This window comes from Scyliorhinus torazame, chromosome 12 (genome assembly GCF_047496885.1).
Source record: "Scyliorhinus torazame isolate Kashiwa2021f chromosome 12, sScyTor2.1, whole genome shotgun sequence".
NCBI lineage: Eukaryota > Metazoa > Chordata > Chondrichthyes > Carcharhiniformes > Scyliorhinidae > Scyliorhinus > Scyliorhinus torazame.
The window spans coordinates 150202258-150219616 of record NC_092718.1 but is presented as its reverse complement, the minus strand read 5'-3'; the positions used below and the strand labels follow the sequence as shown (position 1 = coordinate 150219616).

At 61.5% G+C, this 17359-nt stretch overlaps 1 protein-coding gene across 9 annotated transcripts in view; it reads right to left on the bottom strand.

Moving 5' to 3' along the window:
* eif4h (eukaryotic translation initiation factor 4h) overlaps positions 1-17359 on the bottom strand; it is a 255384-nt gene that overhangs the window by 225218 nt on the left and 12807 nt on the right. For 4 of the 9 annotated variants that reach the window (XM_072469176.1, XM_072469177.1, XM_072469184.1 and 1 more), the window contains exon 2: positions 7976-8101. The exons of the other annotated variants lie outside the window; for them this stretch is intronic. The gene's annotated coding sequence lies outside the window, so the exon portion shown is untranslated. The remainder of the gene's footprint in view (positions 1-7975; positions 8102-17359) is intronic. 9 annotated transcript variants of the gene reach the window in all.

The following is a 17359-nucleotide window of genomic DNA, read 5'->3' as shown; positions in this document are numbered from 1 at the left end:
ATGCGCTGATGGGAGCAGAGGCCTCTCCGACCCCCCTGGAGCTGGAAGGGGCTCACTGGGTCCTGGCGAGGAGACCCAAGGCTGATGAGCCGCCAAGGGCGATAGTGGCAAGGTTCCATCGCTTCACGGACAAAGAAAGTGTGCTGAGATGGGCCAAGAAGGTGCGGAGCAGTAGATGGGAGAACGCGGTGATCTGAGTATACCAGGATTGGAGCGTGGAGGTGGCAAGGAGGAGAGCTGGCTTCAACCGGGCCAAGGCGGTGCTGCATAAAAAAAGTCATGTTCGGCATGCTGCAGCCTGCGCGACTGTGGGTCACTTATCAGGACCGACACCATTATTTTGAAACGCCAGAAGAGGCTTGGACCTTTATTCAGATGGAAAAACAGGACTCGAACTGAGGGGATGTGGTTGTGGGGAGAGATGTTGGTTGTATATGGGATTGTAAATATGGGTAAAGAATACTTCATGGGTGGGATGATGGATGGGGATGTGGGTAGAGTTCTGGTTAAAATTCCTAAAATTTCCTTTTTTCTTTTCTGTAGACGAGATGATGATGATGGGGAATGTGGGCGTCGGTGCTGGAGGGAGGCGAGACTCGGGGATGAGGGAACTGGGATAATGGGCGCAACAGGAGCTGCGCCAGAGGGGGCGGGGCTGGTTCAAGAAAGCGCGGGCTTTTTCCCGCGCCAAAAGAGGGGGGGAGGGGGATGGAGGAAGGTAAGGAGGAGAGACTCCCACACGGGGAGATCAACGGGAAGGCGGGGGAAGCCGGGGTCAGCAGAAGTCAGCTAACGCACGGAAGTAATATGGGGGGAGCAAAAGAGCTAGATGTGGATCTAGCCGGGGGGGGGGGGGGGGGGATTCCCCATTCTCCCCCCCCCCCCCCCCCCCCCCCACCCCCAGATACTGCTGCACTGTCCGAGGGGGAACTGAAAATGGAAGAGGTGGTCGGGGCGGGGGTTCCCCGCCTGGGGGACTGGAGGGTGCGGGAGGCGCGAGCACGGGACTGGCCTAAGGTAGGAGATGGCTAGTCGGCAGGGGGGGGTAACCCCCCAATCCGGCTGATCACGTGGAATGTGAGAGGCCTAAATGGGCCGGTTAAGAGGGCCCAAGTGGTCATGCTTCAGGAGACACATCTGAAGTTGTCAGATCAAGTCAGGTTAAGGAAGGGATGGATGGGACAGGTGTTCCATTCGGGGCTGGATGCGAAGAATAGAGGGGTGGCAATACTGGTGGAAAAGCGGGTGTCGTTTGAAGCCAAGAACATAGTAGCGGACAAAGGAGGCCGATACGTGATGGTGAGTGGTAGGTTGCAGGGGACGGAGGTGGTACTGGTGAATGTATATGCCCCGAACTGGGACGATGCTGGATTCATGAAACGGATGTTGGGGCGTATTCCAGACCTGGAGGTAGGGAGCTTGATAATGGGTGGGGATTTTAACACGGTGCTGGACCCAGCATTAGATCGTTCCAGATCTAGGACAGGGAAGAGGCCGGCTGTGGCCAAGGTGCTTAGGGGGTTTATGGACCAGATGGGGGGAGTAGATCCGTGGAGATTTGCCAGGCCTTTGGCCAGAGAATTTTCTTTTTTCTCCCACGTACATAAGGCCTACTCCCAGATAGATTTTTTTTGTTCTGGGCAGGGCATTGATCCCGCAAGTGGAGGGAACGGAGTATTCGGCCATAGCCATTTCAGACCATGGCCCGCATTGGGTGGAGTTAGAGCTGGGGGAGGAGAGGGACCAACGCCCGTTGTGGAGGTTGGATGTGGGACTGCTGGAAGACGAGGAAGTGTGCGGGAGTGTATTGAAAGGTATCTGGAGGCCAACGACAACGGGGAGGTGCAGGTGGGAGTAGTATGGGAGGCGCTGAAGGCGGTGGTCACGGGAGAGTTAATCTCCATCAGGGCTCATAGGGTGAAGAGAGAGGGCAGGGAAAGGGAGAGGTTAGTGGGGGAGATTTTAAGGGTGGACAGGAGCTATGCAGAGGCTCCTGATGAGGGACTACTCAGGGAGAGACGAGGTCTCCAGACGGAGTTCGACCTGTTGACCACAGGGAAGGCAGAGGCCCAGTGGAGGAAGGCACGGGGCGATATATGAATATGGGGAGAAGGCGAGTCGGATGCTGGCACATCAGCTCCGTAAGAGGATGGCAGCGAGGGAAATAGGCGGAGTCAAAGATGGCAGGGGAACTACGGTGCGGAGTGCAGGGAAAGTGAATGAGGCTTTTAAGGCCTTTTACGAGGAACTGTATAGGTCCCAGCCCGCAGGGGGAAAAGAGGGGATGCGGCGATTCTTGGACCAATTGAGGTTCCCAAGGGTGGAGGAGCAGGAGGTGGCTGGTTTGGGGGCACCAATTGGGGTGGAGGAGCTGGTTAAAGGACTGTGGAGCATGCAGGCAGGGAAGGCCCCGGGGCCGGATGGGTTCCCGGTGGAGTTTTATAGGAAGTATGTAGACCTGTTAGCCCCGTTGCTGGTAAGGACCTTCAATGAAGCAAGGGAGGGGAGGACCCTGCCCCCGACAATGTCGGAGGCGACGATCTCTTTGATCTTGAAGCGGGATAAGGACCCACTGCAATGTGGGTCATACAGACCGATCTCGCTCCTTAATGTAGATGCTAAGTTGCTGGCAAAAATGTTGGCCATGAGGATTGAAGACTGTGTCCCGGGGGTGATTCACGAGGACCAGACGGGATTCGTAAAGGGTAGGCAGTTAAATACTAATGTGCAAAGGCTCCTAAATGTGATAATGATGCCATCGGTAGAGGGAGAAGCGGAGATAGTGACAGCCATGGACGCGGAGAAGGCCTTTGATCGGGTAGAATGGGAGTATCTCTGCGAAGTGTTGAGGAGGTTTGGGTTCGGGGGAGGGTTTATCAGTTGGGTTAAGCTCCTGTATAAAGCCCCGGTGGCGAGTGTGGTCACGAACCGGCGGAGGTCGGAGTATTTCCGGCTGCACCGAGGGACGAGGCAGGGGTGCTCCCTGTCCCCTCTGCTGTTTGCATTAGCAATTGAACCTTTGGCCATGGCGTTAAGGGAGTCGGGGAAATAGAAGGGGGTGGTTCGAGGGGGAGAGGAACATCGAGTGTCGCTGTACGCAGACGACCTGTTGCTGTATGTGACGGATCCAGTGGAGGGGATGGTTGAGGTAATGCAGATCCTACGGGAGTTTGGAGACTTTTCGGGCTATAAGCTCAATGTGGGGAAGAGTGAGCTCTTTGTGATCCATCCGGGGGACCAGGGAAGAGGGATAGACGACCTACTGTTGAGGAGGGCGGAAAGGAGCTTTCGATACTTGGGGATTCAGGTAGCTTGGAGCTGGGGGGCACTGCACAAACTTAATCTGACGCGGTTGGTGGAACAGATGGAGGAGGATTTTAAAAGGTGGGACATGTTGCCACTCTCGCTGGCGGGTAGGGTACAGTCGGTTAAAATGGTGGTCCTCCCGAGATTTCTTTTTGTATTCCAATGCCTCCCAATTGTGATTACTAAGGCCTTTTTTAAGAGGGTAAGCAGGAGCATTATGGGATTTGTGTGGGCGAGCAAGACCTCGCAGGTAAGGAGGGGGTTCTTGGAGCGTAGCAGAGATGGAGGAGGGTTGGCGTTGCCGAAGCTGGGTGGTTACTATTGGGCAGCCAACGTGGCAATGATCCGTAAGTGGGTGATGGAGGGAGAGGGGGCGGCGTGGAAGAGGTTGGAGTTGGAGTCCTGCAAAGGAATGAGCCTGGGGACGCTGGTGACGACACCGCTGCCGCTCTCGCCGACAAGGTACACCACGAGCCCGGTGGTAGCGGCAACGCTAAAGATCTGGGGGCAGTGGAGACGGCACAGGGGTGCGACGGGAGCCTCGGTGTGGTCCCCGATCAGAGACAACCATCGGTTTGTCCCAGGAAGGATGGATGGGGGATTTCAGAGCTGGCATCGGGCAGGGATTAGAAGAATGGGGGACCTGTTCATTGACGGGACGTTTGCGAGCTTAGGGGCGCTGGAGAAGTTTGGGCTACCCCCGGGAAACGCTTTTAGGTACATGCAAGTGAGGGCGTTTGTGAGGCGGCAGGTGAGGGAATTTCCGCTACTCCCGGCACAGGGGATTCAAGATAGGGTGATTTTGGGTGTCTGGGTCGGAGAGGGCAAGGTGTTGGCGATATACCAGGAGATGAAAGAAGAGGGGGAGGCTTTGGTAAAGGAGCTGAAGGGTAAATGGGAGGAGGAGTTGGGGGAGGTGATTGAAGAGGGGCTATGGGCTGATGCCCTAAGTAGGGTTAATTCCTCTTCCTCTTGTGCCAGGCTTAGCCTGATACAATTTAAGGTGGTTCATAGAGCGCATATGACGGGGGCGAGGCTGAGTAGGTTCTTTGGAGTGGAGGACAGATGTGGGAGGTGCTCAGGAAGTCCGGCGGACCATGTCCATATGTTTTGGTCATGCCCAGCACTGGAGGGGAGTTACGGGAACAGTATCTAAGGTGGTGAAAGTCCGGGTCAAGCCAAGCTGGGGGCCAGCACTATTTGGAGTAGTGGACGAGCTGGGAGTGCAGGAGGCGAAAGAGGCCGGCATTCTGGCCTTTGCGTCCCTAGTAGCCCGGCGAAGGATCTTGCTAATGTGGAAGGAGGCAAAGCCCCCCCAGCGAGGAGGCCTGGATAAATGATATGGCAGGGTTTATCAAGTTGGAAAGGATAAAGTTTGCCTTGAGAGGGTCTGCGCAGGGGTTCTACAGGCGTTGGCAACCGTTCCTAGACCATCTCGCGGAGCGTTAGATGAAGGTCGGACAGCAGCAACAGCAACCCAGGGGGGGAGGGGGTGACATCGTTTGTGGGGGAGGGGAGAGGAGGGAGGTGGGGGGGGGGAAGAGGAGGGGGGGGGGGAGGGGGGGGAGAAGGGGGGTTCCGCTGGGGGGGCATTTGAGCAAGAAAACACATGAATGATCCGGAAACTGACACGTACAGGAAGATTCCAATGTACAAAGTTCTGTATCTTATTGACTTGCCATGTTCATGTCTTGCCATGCGAGTTCTTTTTCTTTTCTTTGTTATTGGGGGGGGCGGGGGGGGGGGGGGGGGGGGGTTTGTTTGTAAGGTGGAAAATATTGTTGAAAAATTCTTAATAAAAACATATTTTTAAAAAAATGACATACAAGATAATTAGTCAGCTCAATAATTCACATGTTTTGATTAAGATCTGCGAAAATATTCTAGCAAATAAAAGATGACATTGCTAAAAGCAGAAAGGCATTTTTCATTTAGAAGGAAGCCTGCTCTTTAAAAAATAAATGACTGCACATTTCAAATCAAACTCTACTTGGGCGGCACGGTGGCACAGTGGCTAGCACTGTTGCTTCACAGCGCCAGGGACACGGGTTCGATTCCCGACTTGGATCACTTCTGTGCGGAGTCTGCACATTCTCCCCGTGTCTGCATGGGTTTCCTCCGGGTGCTCCGGTTTCCTCCAACAAGTCCCAAAAGATGTATTTGTTAGGTGAATTGGACATTCTGAATTCTCCCTCAGTGTACCCGAACAGGTGCCGGAGTGTGGTGACTAGGGGATTTTCGCAGTAACTTCATTACAGTGTTAATGTAAGCCTACTTGTGACACTAATAAAGATTATTATTACTTGATTATAGAGCTGCCAATCACAAGACTTACTCCTGTTGATGTTTCTTAATTTCAGTATTGATAGAATGATACAGCACAGGAAGCGACTATTTGGATCATCATATCTATGCTGATTTTATGTTAAAAGCAAAGTTATCAATTTGCAGTTCTCAGATTAGATCATTTAATTGATCTAATATCCTGGGTGGGAACAATAAATACTTTCGCTGAAAAAGCACCATAATCTTTATATCTTAGAGAATTGGACATGCATATTTACTTGTCTCTCCACCCTCCCCAATGTTATTTTCAGAATATTGGGTAAAGGCAGAGATATCAGGAGTATTCCCTGTGCAAGGAATTCTATTTGCAATTCACTGTTTCCATTTCAAAATCTTGAGGGGGTGGGGTGAGGAAGAAGTGTAGACATCAAATTGTGTATCTTGTAAATTGAGCAAATTGGTATGGGTAACTAAGATCAGAGTTGAATATGTGGCTCAAAGATTGGGCATGGGAAAAATGGATTTTGATTCTGGGGCACTATCACCAGCATGGGGAAAAGAGTGAACTGTACCATTGGGGTGATCTTCACCTGAACCGCACTGGGACTAGTGAATCGAAAGTACAAACAGAAATGTACGCTAAACAGAGACATGGTAGCAAAGTGACCATGGCTGGGGTTTGAATATTCAAGTGTTTTTGACATTTCGGAAGAATGTGTGGCTCAATTGATGAAGGATAAGATTAGTACAGTAGTGAGAAATGATCTTGGTTCAGAGGATCAAAATGTAAAATGAATTTGGATGGAGTTAACAAGTCACAAAGGAAAGAAGTAACTCATGGGAGTAGTTTATAGGTCATAGACAGGAGCTACACTGAGGGAGTAGCTACACTGCAGGAGAAAGTATCAAAAAAATATTAGGGGCATGCAAGAGAGGTACTTCAATAATTGTTGGAAATTTGAATCTTCATATAGATTGGCCGAATCAAATCGGCAAGAGTGACCTGGAGGATGGGTTCATAAGAGTGAATTGGGAGAGTATCTTGGAACAATATGTCTGTCTAGTGTCTTAAGGCAATTGCAGGTTATGAAAACAGAGTTATCCAAGGTGGAATGGGAAAATAGGTTAAAAGATAAGACTATATAAAGAGAGATATTTCATAAATCAAAAATATATTCCATTGAGAAAGAAAAGTTCTACAAGAATGTACCATCTGTGGAAGTTAAGGATGGTATCAAATTGAAAGAAAAGGTGTATAATGCTGCAACGATTAGCGGTAGGTCAGAAGATTTAAAAAATCTTACAAACCAGGAAGACTTAAAAAAAGGAGAAATGGGAAAGAGAAAACAAGAAGCATTAAAAACCGACAGTAAAAGCTTCTACAGGCATATAAAAAATGAAAACAAGTAGCTGAATTGACCCTTGGTCCTATTGACTGGAAATTCATAATGGAAAGCAAGGAAATGGCAGAGACTTTGAACATATTTTGCATTGTCTTCACAATAAAAGAGACTAAAATTATCCCAAGTGTAGTAAAACAAAAGCAGGGAGAAAAGAAAACAACTTAAAACAATCATGATCACTGAAGAAAAAAACCTAGAAAAATTAATTGACTAAAGGATGACAAGTCCCATGGGGGTAATTGCCTGCACCTCGGTCTGAAAGGAAGTGGCTGCATTGGTTGGCATCTTCCAAATAGGATCAGTGGGTCATTATCAGATTGGCAAATCTTAACTAGTGGAGTGCAGAAGGGATCAATGCTGGGCCTCAACTAACTATGATCTACGTTAAAGACTTGGATGAATGTACTGTATTTGTGCCAAATGTTCTGATGACTCAAAGATACATTGGAGGAGAATACAAAGAAGGGATATAGGTACCTTAAGTGAATAGGCAAAAAATTGGCAACTGAGTATAAAGTGGAAAAATGTGAAGTTGTCTACTTTGAGAGGAAGAATAGAAAAACAAAATACTATTGAGCGATGACAGAATTCCGCAGTACAAATTTTTTTTGGGACGAGGGATCTGGGTGTCCTGGTAGATGAGTCACAGAAAGTTAACATGCAGATGTTAACACGCACGAACAGACTCAAAAACAGCTTCTTCCCCGCTGTTACCAGACTCCTAAATGACCCTCTTATGGACTGACCTCATTAACACTACACCCTGTATGCTTCATCCGATGCCAGTGCTTATGTAGTTACATTGTATACATTGTGTTGCCCTATTATGTATTTTCTTTTCTTCCCTTTTCTTCCCATGACTTAATGATTTGTTGAGCTGCTCGCAGAAAAATACTTTTCACTGTACCTCGGTACACATGACAATAAACAAATCCAATCCAGATACAGCATCTAATTAAGAAGGCAAATTGAATATTTACCTTTATTGCAAGAGGGTGTATAAAAATGAGGAAGTCTTGCTACAACTGTACAGGGCATTGGTGAAACCACACCTGGGATACTGTGCAGAGTTCTGGTCTCCTTAAGGATGGATGGATGTATTTGTACTGTAAGAAGTTTAGAGGAGGTTCATTAGGCTGATTCCTGGAATGAAGAGATTATCTTATAAGGAAAAACTGAGCATGTTGGGCCTTTACTCATTGGAGTTTAGAAGAATGAGAGGACAACTCATTCAACCATAGGATTCTAAGGGAGACTCAAAGTTGAGAGGATGTTTTTCCTCTTGGGAGAATCTAGACCTAAAGGTGCTGTGTCAAAATAAGAGGGAGAGGAGGAGGAATTTCTTCACTTCAGTCATTAGTCTTTGGAAGCCTTTTCCCCATAGAGCAGTGGATACTGGATCATTCAATATATTCAAGGCTAAATTAAACAGATTTTTTTCATCTGTAACAGGGTCAGGAGTTATGGGGGGGCCGTCAGAAAAATAGAATTCAGGCCAGGATCAGATCGACCATGATTTTACTGAATGGCAGAGCAGGATCGAGAGGCTGAATCGCCTACTTTTGCTCCAAATTCCTATGATCTTATGAATTTCATACAAATGCCCCGATCTCACGCTACCTCAAACTAACAATCAAAAAACTATATTAAAAGGGGTCACTGAGAAATACTACAAAGCGTCTTCACTAAATGAAGAACTATGTTGCAGGAAAACAGACTGCACTTCATCTTTTCAAAGCGTAAGATCTCCTGATGCAAACCATGATCTTCATTATGTAGTGAATAAACACGATTGCTGGGATCAATAGAAAGTTGGACACACAATGTGGAATTATTCCACTTCATAACAAACTGCCACCTGCAGTTTTACTAAGTAACTTCAAAAGAAACCTGGGGTTAATGGGGAGGAATAAGAATAATCTTTATTAGTGTCACAAGTAGGCTTCCATTAACGCTGCAATGAAAGAGATGCGATATGCTGTATTTATCAATGGCCTTTAAGTGTACAATCACAACTCATTGTATAGCTAACAAAATGGTTAATTATTTTGTAGTCATTCTCATTGTTTCTTGGCTTTCCTCAGTGCAGCAATTTTCTGAGGGAAAGCAAATTACTGCATTAGTGGGAATGCTCCTTTCAAAAATACACTTTGCTCATCAAATGCAGAGATCTGCTGATCCCATTCCAGAGATCTTTCAGTTTGACACTGGTGATTCAAATGAAGGGTACCAAAAGCTGTCCAAAGGAGTTACTAAATGGCATTTGAGCAAGATTTGAGATGGCCAGCTCAGGCCACATATACATTTACAAACTTGTGAAGCTTATGAAGCCGAGAGAGCGTCATAAGAACAAAGCTAAACCGACTGCAGAATAATGTATAATTGAGATGGGGGGGGGGGGGGGGGGGGGAGAAAGAGTGGGGGAAAGAGATGGGGGGGGGGGGGGGGGGGGAGGAGAAGAGAGAGTGGGGGAAAGAGACGGCGGGAGGGGAAAGACGGCGGGGGGGGGAAGAGTGGGCGGAGGGGGGAGAAGAGGGGGGAGAAGAGTGGGGGGGGCAGGAGGGGGGAAAGAGTGGGGAAAGAGATGGCGGGAGGGGGAAGAGTGGGGGAAAGAGACGGCGGGAGGGGGAAGAGTGGGAGAAAGAGACGGCGGGAGGGGGAAGAGTGGGGGAAAGAGACGGCGGGAGGGGGAAGTGTGGGGGAAAGAGACGGCGGGAGGGGGAAGAGTGGGGGAAAGAGACGGCGGGAGGGGGAAGAGTGGGGGAAAGAGACGGCGGGAGTGGGAAGAGTGGGGGAAAGAGACGGTGGGGGAAAGAGTGGGGGAAAGACACAGCGGGGGAAAGAGTTGGGAAGTGGGGGGAAAGAGTGGGGGGGAGAACAGACGGGGGGGGGCGGAGAACAGAGAGGGGGGCGAATAACAGACAGGGGGGAGCGGAGAACAGACGGGGGGAGCGGAGAACAGACGGGGGGAGCGGAGAACAGACGGGGGGAGCGAGAACAGACGGGGGGAGCGGAGAACAGACGGGGGGAGCGGAGAACAGACGGGGGAGCGGAGAACAGACGGGGGGAGCGGAGAACAGACGGGGGAGCGGGGAACAGACGGGGGGGGGCGGGGAACAGACGGGGGGGGGCGGGGAACAGACGGGGGGGTGGGGAACAGACGGGGGGGTGGGGAACAGACGGGGGGGGGGGTGGGGAACAGACGGGGGGGGGTGGGGAACAGACGGGGGGGGGGTGGGGAACAGACGGGGGGGGTGGGAACAGACGGGGGGGGGGTGGGAACAGACGGGGGGGGGGGTGGGGAACAGACGGGGGGGGGTGGGGAACAGACGGGGGGGTGGAGAACAGACGGGGGGGTGGAGAACAGACGGGGGGGTGGAGAACAGACGGGGGGGTGGAGAACAGACGGGGGGGTGGAGAACAGACGGGGGGGGGGGTGGGGAACAGACGGGGGGGGGTGGGGAACAGACGGGGGGGGGGTGGGACAGACGGGGGGGGGGTGGGGAACAGACGGGGGGGGGGTGGGGAACAGACGGGGGGGGGTGGGGAACAGACGGGGGGGGGTGGGGAACAGACGGGGAGGGGTGGGGAACAGACGGGGAGGGGGTGGAGAACAGACGGGAGGGGTGGAGAACAGACGTGGAGGGGTGGAGAACAGACGGGGAGGGGTGGAGAACAGACGGGGAGGGTGGAGAACAGACGGGGAGGGGTGGAGAACAGACGGGGAGGGGTGGAGAACAGACGGGGAGGGGTGGAGAACAGACGGGGAGGGGTGGAGACAGACGGGGAGGGTGGAGAACAGACGGGGAGGGGTGGAGAAAGACGGGGGGGACGGGGAGGGGTGGAGAACAGACGGGGAGGGGTGGAGAACAGACGGGGAGGGGTGGAGAACAGACGGGGAGGGGTGGAGAACAGACGGGGAGGGGTGGAGAACAGACGGGGAGGGGTGGAGAACAGACGGGGAGGGGTGGAGAACAGACGGGGAGGGGTGGAGAACAGACGGGGAGGGGTGGAGAACAGACGGGGAGGGGTGGGGAACAGACGGGGAGGGGTGGAGAACAGACGGGGAGGGGTGGGGAACAGACGGGGAGGGGTGGGGAACAGACGGGGAGGGGTGGGAACAGACGGGGAGGGTGGGGAACAGACGGGGAGGGTGGGGAACAGACGGGGAGGGGTGGGAACAGACGGGGAGGGGTGGGGAACAGACGGGGAGGGGTGGGGAACAGACGGGGAGAGGGGTGGGGGAACAGACGGGGGAGGGGTGGGAACAGACGGGGAGGGGTGGGGAACAGACGGGGAGGGGTGGGGAACAGACGGGGAGGGGTGGGGAACAGACGGGGAGGGGTGGGGAACAGACGGGGAGGGGTGGGGAACAGACGGGGAGGGGTGGGGAACAGACGGGGAGGGGTGGGGAACAGACGGGGAGGGGTGGGGAACAGACGGGGAGGGGTGGGGAACAGACGGGGAGGGGTGGGGAACAGACGGGGAGGGGTGGGGAACAGACGGGGAGGGGTGGGGAACAGACGGGGAGGGGTGGGGAACAGACGGGGAGGGGTGGGGAACAGACGGGGAGGGGTGGGAACAGACGGGGAGGGGTGGGGAACAGACGGGGAGGGGTGGGAACAGACGGGGAGGGTGGGGAACAGACGGGGAGGGGTGGGGAACAGACGGGGAGGGGTGGGAACAGACGGGGAGGGGTGGGGAACAGACGGGGAGGGGTGGGGAACAGACGGGGAGGGGTGGGGAACAGACGGGGAGGGGTGGGGAACAGACGGGGAGGGGTGGGGAACAGACGGGGAGGGGTGGGGAAACAGACGGGGAGGGGTGGGGAACAGACGGGAGGGGTGGGGGAACAGACAGGGGGAGGCGGGAGAACAGACGGGGGGGGGCAGGGGAGAACAGACGGGGGGGCAGGGGAGAACAGACGGGGGGGCAGGGGAGAACAGACGGGGGGGCAGGGGAGAACAGACGGGGGGGCAGGGGAGAACAGACGGGGGGGCAGGGGAGAACAGACGGGGGGGCAGGGGGAGACGACAGGGACCGGGGAGGCCCAGGGGACCGGGGGAGGCCCAGGACCGGGGGAGGCCCAGGGACCGGGGGAGGCCCAGGGACCGGGGTGGCCCAGGGACCGGGGGTGGCCCAGGGACCGGGGGTGGCCCAGGGACCGGGGGTGGCCCAGGGACCGGGGGGTGGCCCAGGGACCGGGGGTGGCCCAGGGACCGGGGTGCCCAGGGACCGGGGGTGGCCCAGGGACCGGGGGTGGCCCAGGGACCGGGGTGGCCCAGGGACCGGGGGTGGCCCAGGGACCGGGGGTGCCCAGGGACCGGGGGGTGGCCCAGGGACCGGGGGTGGCCCAGGGACCGGGGGTGGCCAGGGGACCGGGGGTGGCCCAGGGACCGGGGGGTGGCCCAGGGACCGGGGGTGGCCCAGGGACCGGGGGTGGCCCAGGGACCGGGGGTGGCCCAGGGACCGGGGGTGGCCCAGGGACCGGGGGTGGCCCAGGGACCGGGGGTGGCCCAGGGACCGGGGGTGGCCCAGGGACCGGGGGTGGCCAGGGACCGGGGGTGGCCCAGGGACCGGGGGTGGCCCAGGGACCGGGGGTGGCCCAGGGACCGGGGGGTGGCCCAGGGACCGGGGGTGGCCCAGGGACCGGGGGTGGCCCAGGGACCGGGGGTGGCCCAGGGGACCGGGGGTGGCCCAGGGACCGGGGGTGGCCCAGGGACCGGGGGTGGCCCAGGGACCGGGGGTGGCCCAGGGACCGGGGGTGGCCCAGGGACCGGGGGTGGCCCAGGGACCGGGGGTGGCCCAGGGACCGGGGGTGGCCCAGGACCGGGGGTGGCCCAGGGACCGGGGGTGGCCCAGGGACCGGGGGTGGCCCAGGGACCGGGGGTGGCCCAGGGACCGGGGGTGGCCCAGGGACCGGGGGTGGCCCAGGGACCGGGGGTGGCCCAGGGACCGGGGGTGGCCCAGGGACCGGGGGTGGCCCAGGGACCGGGGGGTGGCCCAGGGGACCGGGGTGGCCCAGGGACCGGGGGTGGCCCAGGGGACCGGGGGTGGCCCAGGGACCGGGGGTGGCCCAGGGACCGGGGGTGGCCCAGGGACGGGGTGGCCCAGGGACCGGGGGTGGCCCAGGGACCGGGGGTGGCCAGGGACCGGGGGTGGCCCAGGGACCGGGGGTGGCCCAGGGACCGGGGGTGGCCCAGGGACCGGGGGTGGCCCAGGGACCGGGGGTGGCCCAGGGACCGGGGGTGGCCCAGGGACCGGGGGTGGCCCAGGGACCGGGGGTGGCCCAGGGACCGGGGGTGGCCCAGGGACCGGGGGTGGCCCAGGGACCGGGGGTGGCCCAGGGACCGGGGGTGGCCCAGGACCGGGGGTGGCCCAGGGACCGGGGGTGGCCCAGGGACCGGGGGTGGCCCAGGGACCGGGGGTGGCCCAGGGACCGGGGGTGGCCCAGGGACCGGGGGTGGCCCAGGGACGGGGTGGCCCAGGGACCGGGGGTGGCCCAGGGACCGGGGGGCCGGGTGGCCCAGGGACCGGGGGTGGCCCAGGGACCGGGGGTGGCCCAGGGACCGGGGGTGGCCCAGGGACCGGGGGTGGCCCAGGGACCGGGGGTGGCCCAGGGACCGGGGGTGGCCCAGGGACCGGGGGTGGCCCAGGGACCGGGGGTGGCCCAGGGACCGGGGGTGGCCCAGGGACCGGGGGGTGGCCCAGGGACCGGGGGTGGCCCAGGGACCGGGGGTGGCCCAGGGACGGGGTGGCCCAGGGACCGGGGGTGGCCCAGGGACCGGGGGTGGCCCAGGGACCGGGGGTGGCCCAGGGACCGGGGGTGGCCCAGGGACCGGGGGTGGCCCAGGGACCGGGGGTGGCCCAGGGACGGGGTGGCCCAGGGACCGGGGGTGGCCCAGGGACGGGGGTGGCCAGGGACCGGGGGTGGCCCAGGGACCGGGGGGGGGGGGCCCAGGGACCGGGGGGGGGGGCACAGGGACCGGGGGGGGGGGCACAGGGACGGGGGGGGGGGGGCACAGGGACGGGGGGGGGGCACAGGGACCGAGGGGCGGCACAGGGACCGGGGGCACAGGGACCGGGGGGGGGGGGGGGCACAGGGACCGGGGGGGGGCGCACAGGGACCGGGGGGGGGGGCACAGGGACCGGGGGGGGGGGCACAGGGACCGGGGGGGGTGGGCACAGGGACCGGGGGGGTGGGCACAGGGACCGGGGGGTGGGCACAGGGACCGGGGGGGTGGGCACAGGGACCGGGGGGGTGGGCACAGGGGACCGGGGGGGTGGGCACAGGGACCGGGGGGGTGGGCACAGGGACCGGGGGGGTGGGCACAGGGACCGGGGGGGTGGGCACAGGGACCGGGGGGTGGGGCACAGGGACCGGGGGGTGGGCACAGGGACCGGGGGGGTGGGCACAGGGACCGGGGGGGTGGGCACAGGGACGGGGGGGTGGGCACAGGGACCGGGGGGGTGGGCACAGGGACCGGGGGGGTGGCACAGGGACCGGGGGGGTGGGCACAGGGACCGGGGGGGTGGGCACAGGGACCGGGGGGGTGGGCACAGGGACCGGGGGGGTGGGCACAGGGACCGGGGGGGTGGGCACAGGGACCGGGGGGGTGGGCACAGGGACCGGGGGGTGGGCACAGGGACCGGGGGGGTGGGCACAGGACCGGGGGGGTGGGCACAGGGACCGGGGGGGTGGGCACAGGGACCGGGGGGGTGGGCACAGGACCGGGGGGGTGGGCACAGGGACCGGGGGGGGTGGGCACAGGGACCGGGGGGTGGGCACAGGGACCGGGGGGGTGGGCACAGGGACCGGGGGGGTGGGCACAGGGACCGGGGGGGTGGGCACAGGGACCGGGGGGGTGGGCACAGGACCGGGGGGGTGGGCACAGGGACCGGGGGGGGTGGGCACAGGGACCGGGGGGGGTGGGCACAGGGACCGGGGGGTGGGCACAGGGACCGGGACGACGGCACAGGGACCGGGGACGACGGCACAGGGACCGGGGACGACGGCACAGGGACCGGGGACGACGGCACAGGGACCGGGGGGGGGGCACAGGGACCGGGGGGGGGGCACAGGGACCGGGGGGGGGCACAGGGACCGGGGGGGGGGGGGGGCACAGGGACCGGGGGGGGGGGGGCACAGGGACCGGGGGGGGGGGGGGCACAGGACCGGGGGGGGGGGCACAGGGACCGGGGGGGGGGGGCACAGGGACCGGGGACGACGACACAGGGACCGGGGACGACGCACAGCGGGACCGGGACGGGGGGGGCACAGGGACCGGGGGGGGGCACAGGGACCGGGGGGGGGCACAGGGACCGGGGGGGGGCACAGGACCGGGGGGGGGCACAGGACCGGGGGGGGGCACAGGGACCGGGGGGGGGCACAGGGACCGGGGGGGGGCACAGGGACCGGGGGGGGCACAGGGACCGGGGGGGGGCACAGGGACCGGGGGGGGCACAGGGACCGGGGGGGGGCACAGGGACCGGGGGGGGGCACAGGGACCGGGGGGGGGCACAGGGACCGGGGGGGGGCACAGGGACCGGGGGGGGGGCACAGGGACCGGGGGGGGGCACAGGGACCGGGGGGGGGCACAGGGACCGGGGGGGGCACAGGGACCGGGGGGGGGCACAGGGACCGGGGGGGGGCACAGGGACCGGGGGGGGGCACAGGGACCGGGGGGGGGCACAGGGACCGGGGGGGGGCACAGGGACCGGGGGGGGGCACAGGGACCGGGGGGGGGCACAGGACCGGGGGGGGCACAGGGACCGGGGGGGGCACAGGGACCGGGGGGGGGCACAGGGACCGGGGGGGGGCACAGGGACCGGGGGGGGGCACAGGGACCGGGGGGGGGCACAGGGACCGGGGGGGGGGCACAGGGACCGGGGGGGGCACAGGGACCGGGGGGGGCACAGGGACCGGGGGGGGGGCACAGGGACCGGGGGGGGCACAGGGACGGGGGGGGGCACAGGGACCGGGGGGGGCACAGGGACCGGGGGGCACAGGGACCGGGGGGGGGGGGGCACAGGGACCGGGGACGACGACACAGGGACCGGGGGGGGGGGAACAGGGACCGGGGGGGGGGCACAGGGACCGGGGGGGGGGGCACAGGGACCGGGGGGGGGGCACAGGGACCGGGGGGGGGGGGCACAGGGACCGGGGGGGGGCACAGGGACCGGGGGGGGGCACAGGGACCGGGGGGGGGCACAGGGACCGGGGGGGGCACAGGGACCGGGGGGGGGCACAGGGACCGGGGGGGGGCACAGGGACCGGGGGGGGGCACAGGACCGGGGGGGGGCACAGGGACCGGGGGGGGCACAGGGACCGGGGGGGGGCACAGGGACCGGGGGGGGGCACAGGGACCGGGCGGGGGCACAGGGACCGGGGGGGGGCACAGGGACCGGGGGGGGCACAGGGACCGGGGGGGGCACAGGGACCGGGGGGGGCACAGGGACCGGGGGGGGGGGCACAGGGACCGGGGGGGGCACAGGGACCGGGGGGGGGCACAGGACCGGGGGGTGGCACAGGGACCGGGGGGGGGGGGGCCACATGGACCAGGGCACAGGGACCGGGGGGGGGGGCACAGGGACCAGGGGGGGGGGCACAGGGACCGGGGGGGGGGGGGGGAATGAGACGGGGGGGGAATGAGACGGGGGGGAATGAGACGGGGGGGGAATGAGACGGGGGGGGAATGAGACGGGGGGGGAATGAGGGGGGGGGAATGAGACGGGGGGGGAATGAGACGGGGGGGGAATGAGACGGGGGGGGAATGAGACGGGGGGGGAATGAGACGGGGGGGGAATGAGACGGGGGGGGAATGAGACGGGGGGGGAATGAGACGGGGGGGGGAATGAGACGGGGGGGGGAATGAGACGGGGGGGAATGAGACGGGGGGGGAATGAGACGGGGGGGGGGGAAATGAGACGGGGGGGGGGGAGAAATGAGACGGGGGGGGGGGAGAAGAATGAGACGGGGGGGGGGGGAAATGAGACGGGGGGGGGGGGAAATGAGACGGGGGGGGGGGGAAATGAGACGGGGGGGGGGGAAATGAGACGGGGGAGGGGGGGGGGAAATGAGACGGGGGGGGGGAAATGAGACGGGGGGGGGAAATGAGACGGGGGGGGGAAATGAGACGGGGAGGGGGAAATGAGACGGGGAGGGGGAAATGAGACGGGGAGGGGGAAATGAGACGGGGAGGGGGAAATGAGACGGGGGGGGGAAATGAGACGGGGGGGGGAATGAGACGGGGGGGGGGAATGAGACGGGGGGGGGAATGAGACGGGGGGGGGGAATGAGACGGGGGGGGGGAATGAGACGGGGGGGGGGAATGAGACGGGGGGGGGGAATGAGACGGGGGGGG